A 9,509-nucleotide genomic window follows, 5' to 3' on the forward strand; every position below is an offset into this window, starting at 1 on the left:
AAAACTTAAGGGGTTGAGAAATTTCCGACTTGGCGGGCCGCTCGATTGCATCTTTCCTGGTGGGAGGCCAGAATTTCCTGCCTTCTGACATTTCTGGAAGGCGGCGTAAGATGATGTCGAATGTGAGTCCCGCGGTACTACTTTGTCTGGGGGAGGTATTGGGAATAACGGAGGAGTGTTGAGAGCGGTGGTGGTGGCATGTCCAGCGGCTCTGCGGCCCCCAAATCTCTCTGGAAATCACATCATGGACAAAAAAGCTGCCCACAAAATTCCCTCCACTTCCCTCCTCGTTCACGTTCACAATCAAGCCGCTGTTATTATCCCATCACTGGCAAACGCACGCCGCGAGCAATCTGTCAGAGCTCCCCAGTATGAAAACAAACCCTGCTCTCCAAATCAGAGAGATGGGAAAGAGAAAGAGCGCGCGCCCCACCTCTCCTCTCAGCGGCTTCACCTTCACCTTACATGGAGATTGTCGTAATTCCTCCCTTAATCCCGCTGTAATAACAGGAAGTAAGGATTGCGAAGGGGGGGGGGGGGGGGTGTTCCCCTGGCGAGATGCGAGGGCCCGGTCTGTGGGTGGCTGGGGTGTGATTGGGTGCCGCGTGGAGGAGTGGACACCCAACCTGGAGGAGAGCCACCCATGATGCAGTGCCAGTCCCCCCCCCCCCCTCCTCCTCCTCCCCCCTCCCCTCCCCTCCTCTCTCTCTCTCACCCCGCCCGTCTCTCTCTCTCTCTGCGGCCCAGACGCGGCTAGCACCTACGGATGATTTACAGCGCGGGGAGCAGAGTTCATAGCGGACGCTAGCCAGCGACAAGCCCCTTTTAACACCGGCTTTGTATTCTAATGACCCCCTAAATCGCAAACCAATCCATTTTCCGTCCATTAGTGCGGGCCGGTGCCGGGCCGGGGCGGAGGCGGCGCTGTACGACTCGGGCTAATATTCCTTAATTCACTTCACAAAGGGGGATATTGTCCGGGGCCTCACCGCACTTAATGCCTGCAATTACATCAGGTTACAAGGGGGCCCGCGGGGACTCCGGAGAACGCTTCCCCCCCCCCCCCCCCCCCCCCGCTAATCCACTTTGGCCCGTCCCAAAACACCTGATAGCGCTCGGGCAAAAAAACCAAAACGGTGCTGCTGCTGCTCCACCGCGCAATAAGGAGGGGAAGCGTACAATCCTTGTTTTGATGTCTTCTTGCTCGTCAGTATCTCCACTCTTCTCCTGCCTCTCTGTCTCTCTCGCTTCCATTAAGAAGTAAAACATTGAGGAATGTTACTGGATGGCGCAGATGGCCGGCATTCTCCGAAAACCTGCAGTCAATTAGGTGAGGCACAATACACGTTTTGTCCCGGGTTCAGAGGGAAAAAAGAAAAGGAGGAGTGTTGTTTTATGGCAGTTATTTATTGCCTTATAACTCAGAAATCAAATTAGTTCATATTGAGGAGGTTGTGCGCAGCCCTCTCTCTCTGGTGTGATTGATTCTCCGTGCACGCTTGAGTTGATGGGGAGCGAGCGGAGCCAAAGAAAACACGAGCCCCGAACACAGTCCGAAAAAGACCTGGGCTCGGCTCGCGTGTACCTACGGCACCACGTACGTACTGTAACGTCCCCGGTCCCGCGGCCCGGATGGGAGCGCGTCGCGCGGGGGTCAAGCCCCGCCTCCACTGTTCATTACAGGTGATAAGTGCCCACAGAGGAGAGAGCTGTTTTTACAGGGCAACGCCAAAACCTGGAAATCTCCCACAAAAGCCAGCGGAGGGGCTCGGAGCTCACGCCTTTTTACGGGGGCCGTCGGTAGACACCTTCCATCCCTCTGGAGCCTCTGGAGAGCGGGGGGGGGGGGGACCGGGGGTGCGGAATGGGCCCCCCGCCGCCACTTTCCGCAGCCGGAGACAAGGGCCAGCAGCAGCGTGCCAATTAGACAACGAGAATCAAATGAAATATACAGAAATATAATCCATAAATAATCCTCGTGTCAGGGTGTCGTGTTTTACTCCCTCGCATTTTTATATCCCGACTTTTACAGCGCGGCGTGTTTTAAATTGGCCTGCAGGGCGCAGGGCGAGCGAGCCCTTTGTTCTGACAATGGCGCGTCCGGAGCGAACCTGCCGCATTGTTCAGCGCCAGCTACAAATCAGCCCCGGCCCAGCAATTAGCCCAGTGTGTTCTGCTGCAGCAGCTCAGCTCTCCTTTGTCTGTCTACAGGAGGACTCACCTCCACAGACACACTCATACTGACACTATACTGTCTGTCTACAGGAGGACTCACCTCCAAAGACACACACATACTGACACTATACTGTCTGTCTACAGGAGGACTCACCTCCACAGACACACACATACTGACACTATACTGTCTGTCTACAGGAGGACTCACCTCCACAGACACACTCATACTGACACTATACTGTCTGCCTACAGGAGGACTCACCTCCACAGACACACACATACTGACACTATACTGTCTGTCTACAGGAGGACTCACCTCCAAAGACACACACATACTGACACTATACTGTCTGTCTACAGGAGGACTCACCTCCACAGACACACTCATACTGACACTATACTGTCTGCCTACAGGAGGACTCACCTCCACAGACACACACATACTGACACTATACTGTCTGTCTACAGGAGGACTCACCTCCAAAGACACACACATACTGACACTATACTGTCTGCCTACAGGAGGACTCACCTCCACAGACACACTCATACTGACACTATACTGTCTGCCTACAGGAGGACTCACCTCCACAGACACACACATACTGACACTATACTGTCTGCCTACAGGAGGACTCACCTCCACAGACACACTCATACTGACACTATACTGTCTGCCTACAGGAGGACTCACCTCCACAGACACACTCATACTGACACTATACTGTCTGCCTACAGGAGGACTCACCTCCACAGACACACACATACTGACACTATACTGTCTGTCTACAGGAGGACTCACCTCCACAGACACACACATACTGACACTATACTGTCTGCCTACAGGAGGACTCACCTCCACAGACACACACATACTGACACTATACTGTCTGCCTACAGGAGGACTCACCTCCACAGACACACACATACTGACACTATACTGTCTGTCTACAGGAGGACTCACCTCCACAGACACACACATACTGACACTATACTGTCTGCCTACAGGAGGACTCACCTCCACAGACACACACATACTGACACTATACTGTCTGCCTACAGGAGGACTCACCTCCACAGACACACTCATACTGACACTATACTGTCTGTCTACAGGAGGACTCACCTCCACAGACACACTCATACTGACACTATACTGTCTGTCTGTCTACAGGAGGACTCACCTCCACAGACACACACATACTGACACTATACTGTCTGTCTACAGGAGGACTCACCTCCACAGACACACACATACTGACACTATACTGTCTGCCTACAGGAGGACTCACCTCCACAGACACACACATACTGACACTATACTGTCTGTCTGTCTACAGGAGGACTCACCTCCACAGACACACACATACTGACACTATACTGTCTGCCTACAGGAGGACTCACCTCCACAGACACACTCATACTGACACTATACTGTCTGTCTACAGGAGGACTCACCTCCACAGACACACTCATACTGACACTATACTGTCTGCCTACAGGAGGACTCACCTCCACAGACACACACATACTGACACTATACTGTCTGTCTACAGGAGGACTCACCTCCACAGACACACACATACTGACACTATACTGTCTGTCTGCCTACAGGAGGACTCACCTCCACAGACACACTCATACTGACACTATACTGTCTGTCTACAGGAGGACTCACCTCCACAGACACACACATACTGACACTATACTGTCTGTCTGTCTACAGGAGGACTCACCTCCACAGACACACACATACTGACACTATACTGTCTGCCTACAGGAGGACTCACCTCCACAGACACACACATACTGACACTATACTGTCTGTCTGCCTACAGGAGGACTCACCTCCACAGACACACACATACTGACACTATACTGTCTGCCTACAGGAGGACTCACCTCCACAGACACACTCATACTGACACTATACTGTCTGCCTACAGGAGGACTCACCTCCACAGACACACTCATACTGACACTATACTGTCTGTCTACAGGAGGACTCACCTCCACAGACACACTCATACTGACACTATACTGTCTGTCTACAGGAGGACTCACCTCCACAGACACACTCATACTGACACTATACTGTCTGCCTACAGGAGGACTCACCTCCACAGACACACTCATACTGACACTATACTGTCTGCCTACAGGAGGACTCACCTCCACAGACACACTCATACTGACACTATACTGTCTGCCTACAGGAGGACTCACCTCCACAGACACACTCATACTGACACTATACTGTCTGTCTGTCTACAGGAGGACTCACCTCCACAGACACACTCATACTGACACTATACTGTCTGCCTACAGGAGGACTCACCTCCACAGACACACACATACTGACACTATACTGTCTGTCTACAGGAGGACTCACCTCCACAGACACACACATACTGACACTATACTGTCTGCCTACAGGAGGACTCACCTCCACAGACACACACATACTGACACTATACTGTCTGCCTACAGGAGGACTCACCTCCACAGACACACTCATACTGACACTATACTGTCTGTCTACAGGAGGACTCACCTCCACAGACACACTGACACTATACTGTCTGCCTACAGGAGGACTCACCTCCACAGACACACTCATACTGACACTATACTGTCTGTCTGCCTACAGGAGGACTCACCTCCACAGACACACTCATACTGACACTATACTGTCTGTCTGTCTACAGGAGGACTCACCTCCACAGACACACTCATACTGACACTATACTGTCTGTCTGTCTACAGGAGGACTCACCTCCACAGACACACTCATACTGACACTATACTGTCTGTCTACAGGAGGACTCACCTCCACAGACACACACATACTGACACTATACTGTCTGTCTACAGGAGGACTCACCTCCACAGACACACTCATACTGACACTATACTGTCTGCCTACAGGAGGACTCACCTCCACAGACACACTCATACTGACACTATACTGTCTGCCTACAGGAGGACTCACCTCCACAGACACACACATACTGACACTATACTGTCTGTCTACAGGAGGACTCACCTCCACAGACACACTCATACTGACACTATACTGTCTGCCTACAGGAGGACTCACCTCCACAGACACACTCATACTGACACTATACTGTCTGTCTACAGGAGGACTCACCTCCACAGACACACTCATACTGACACTATACTGTCTGCCTACAGGAGGACTCACCTCCACAGACACACACATACTGACACTATACTGTCTGTCTACAGGAGGACTCACCTCCACAGACACACTCATACTGACACTATACTGTCTGCCTACAGGAGGACTCACCTCCACAGACACACTCATACTGACACTATACTGTCTGTCTACAGGAGGACTCACCTCCACAGACACACACATACTGACACTATACTGTCTGTCTACAGGAGGACTCACCTCCACAGACACACTCATACTGACACTATACTGTCTGCCTACAGGAGGACTCACCTCCACAGACACACTCATACTGACACTATACTGTCTGTCTACAGGAGGACTCACCTCCACAGACACACTCATACTGACACTATACTGTCTGCCTACAGGAGGACTCACCTCCACAGACACACTCATACTGACACTATACTGTCTGCCTACAGGAGGACTCACCTCCACAGACACACACTGATGCTACTGAGGGTTTGGCTTGATATTTTGCGCCAATATTCATCCTTACATTTGATATTATATATTTGATACTTTGATGCCATTTAGACCAGTGGTTCTCAACGTGGGGTCCGGGGACCAGCAGGAGTCCTTGAGGGGGGTCCAGGGGGTTCCCCATCAAACTGATGAATTGTTACTGCACCATTATTTAATTATTACAGAATGTAGAAAAATGTATATATATATATTATTTATATATATTTTTTATCATAGTTTCACTGTTATCGCTCTACCTATATACTCATACATAACATCTCATCAAAAGTGTCATAAATTAGGGGTCCTTGATATGAAAAATGTTCAGAAGAGACTGTAATGGTATTAAAGTGCTTTGGGATTAACAGCTCTTTCAGGCACAGTGCCCCCCGCCCCAACCCACCCGGTGCACAAGTGCGCGCGCACACACACACACACACACGCACGCACACACACACACACACACACACACACACGCATTCAATGACAGGAACATGGGATACAGTCCTGCCTTTACATGAAGAATGAATTTACAATAGCATTATTAATTAAATGGAAAAATGAAATGTGCAAAGAAGATCAGATTTTATTGCAGGTTTCTTAGAGAGAAATCTCCACCATATCGGCAGTTTCACATAATTGGCCAATATCCAATATTTAGTAAGAGATCAATTATGCAAAAACCATACTGTTTCATATACATTTGTGTGTGTGTGGGGAGGGGGAGCACACACACACACACACACACACACACACACACACACTTATTCAATAGGAACACTCTGGGATATACTGCCTAAGAAGTAATTTACAATAGCACTACTGATCGATTAAATTAATTAATAAAATACGCAATGAAAATGTGATTTTATTGCAGGGAAATCTCCACCATATTGACAGTGGATCACATGATCATCAATATCCAATATTTAGTAAGAGCTCAATATCGGTCCTAGTAGGCTAATACTGTATGCAACAAACCGGACTGTTTTAAAAATGGTGTCGTGTGTGTGTGCGTGTGCGCGTGCGTGTGTGTGTTTAGCTTTAGTGAAATTAACCAACAGATATTCCAGGAGTGAGAGTGTAACGCGAGCGCAGAGTGAGAGCGTGATCACCTCAACATGGCCGACTGTTTACGCACACACACACACACACACACACATACACACACACACACACACACACACACACACACACACACACACACACGGTAATGGATTCTATTCGCAGGGCCCGCGTTTGGATCCCAGAATCCCACAGGGCGCACGGCGCGGAGGATCCTCTGTCAAACACCTCCACTCCTTCCTCCAGCCTCTCATGTTCCTCTCTCTCTCTCTCCTCTCTCCCCCCCCTCGACTCGGACCCGAACAGATGTTAGAGGCATTACGAAACCGGCCGGCCGACAATAAAGACCCAGTGTCGTTTCCAAACAAAAGAATGTTTTAATGGTAGTGCTTTAAGAGGAAAAATGTTGGACCGGTTTAGAAATTCAATTACACTATGATTGAGTGTTGACATTTCTGAGGCCGTAAGACAGGAAATTCATTAAAAGCAGAACAGCTTGGGAGGGGAAACTCCACCAGCTGTAAAAGAATCCTGCGCGGTCCGAGGTGATTACTGAACGGATCGCTGCCCGGGTCACGGCGCGGTTCTTACAGGTTCTTACAGGCAATTGTGGATATTTAGAGGCAGCAGAACCGCCGCGCTGCGCTCGCCCCTATTGATTGAAATAATCCACCCGGGACTCGGCGAGAAGAACCCACATCTGTATTCGGGCGGGATGTATATTCGGCGAGCCTTTTTCCCCCTCGATGCGAGGAGAGCGTTTTGAATAATGTGAGGCATTGATTCTGACACGCATGGTATTGTAATAAGCTAATCTGGGAAAGCAGTCGTGAAACACCCAACAGAACAAGACGGAGCCATTTGTAAGCAATTTATGACAGGCTTCTAATCATTAAGGCCGGCTTACGGCAAGGTTAGGTCAACATGGCGCTGGAAGCGGCGTGGAAACGAACGCGCGGTTTTCCTTTCGAAAAGTGGCGTCACGTCGCGGTTGACTTTTTACTACGCTGCACCTGAAGCACACGCTCCGTTTTGTGTTTTACATTTGAGGCTTTTAGCTGTGATCAGGCCTCACAGACGGACGTCGGCCAAGTCTGGAGATGTGTCAGTGTGAGAAAATTGAATTTTAACATTTTAGGAAGTTTTGGAAATTGCAGGAAGATCTGCGGGAAATCATTTAAAAGCACTGCTGTGCTGTGCCGACGCTTTACGACTGCAGCTTTTCTGTTAGACCCGTCACCTCTCACATATACTCGGTACTGTCGGGTAAAAACCTTGTATCTCTGCGGAAACTTTTGAGGAACTAAGAAAGCTGTGGTTTTTCCACTTTATCCAATTACCAGAATGAAATGTTGGCATTTTATGTTTCTGCAAAACCAAATGATGTCAACGAGGGATGTCAACAATTGATCGAAGATCGATTGTTTGATTGTTAAGGATTTGCTCAAACACATGAAATGGACTGGATCAAACAACGTGTAGCCTGCTACATTCTAAAGTATGTTTCAATGAACCCAGCCAGAGGGTGCACCCGGCGCAATATACTGTACCTATGACAAGGCAGACATATGGGCGTCTGGAGAGAGAAAATAGACGAGAACGACAACTTCTGCGAAATAAAGCGGGCGAAGCAAACAGAAAGGAGGAAATCATCCCACCTGCAAACACTGTGATTATTCTGTGTACAGTGCACAATACAACACGACAACCGCCATGCCGGACCACTTGAGACAGGTTGACTGGCTCCTACTCGCCTCAGCACCATCAGCTCAGTGTTTGCCAGGAACAGTTGCGACGCAGTTTAAAGTGAGTTGTAGCCACTTACTGTATTATGCAGCGTCGGTGGTTTAAAGCCCTACACTACAGGATTGGGGATTCAAGAGATGGATGTCTGTTCAGATGTGCGTTTACTGCGGTGGTTGAATCCCCAATCCTGTCTGCCTGGGCTGGGCTAGCAGCTAAATGCTAACTATGCTGAATGGGGAGAAGTTGAGGGTGGGAATTAGTAAATATATATTTATTTATTTATGTGTGTGTGTGTGTGTGTGCGCACGCACGTGCGTGCTCCTGTGGGATTTACACTGCTGTCAGTCTGATGTCACAGACCGGAGGCGCGGGTCGTCCGGAGGTCAGAGGGCATCCGGTCCGGCCGTGATGGGCGGCTCGGCCTCTCGGCGAACAGCTTGTCCCCCGGAAGAACGTTAACCGCTCCCGGGACGCGGCGCGACATCTGCGGCCTCCGTGAGGCGCTAAAAACGCCCGTCCCATAAAGCCTTTTACTGTGTGGACTCGCTGCCCCTGTCCAGGCTGTTAACTTGTTTATAAAGCGTCATCCTTCATTTCCTTCATTAAGTGCACTCGCAGGAAACCGCCTGGCGACCGGAGCGCAGCCAGCAGGTATACGGGCCACGGCGAGAGCGGGAAGGCCACGTTCCTCCGTGTCTCTCTGAGGTTCTGCGTGTTGATCGCTCTCAAGTCTTTTCCAACGCTTTGCAGAATATTTAATCATGAAGTGTGTGTGAAGTGACGGCTCTGCTCACTTTACTATCTTGGATTAAAAGGCCAGTGAGATCTATGCCAGAATGGAAGTGTCAAA

This window comes from Poromitra crassiceps (assembly GCF_964638095.1).
Source record: "Poromitra crassiceps genome assembly, chromosome: 15".
In the NCBI taxonomy this organism is placed as follows: Eukaryota; Metazoa; Chordata; class Actinopteri; order Beryciformes; family Melamphaidae; genus Poromitra; species Poromitra crassiceps.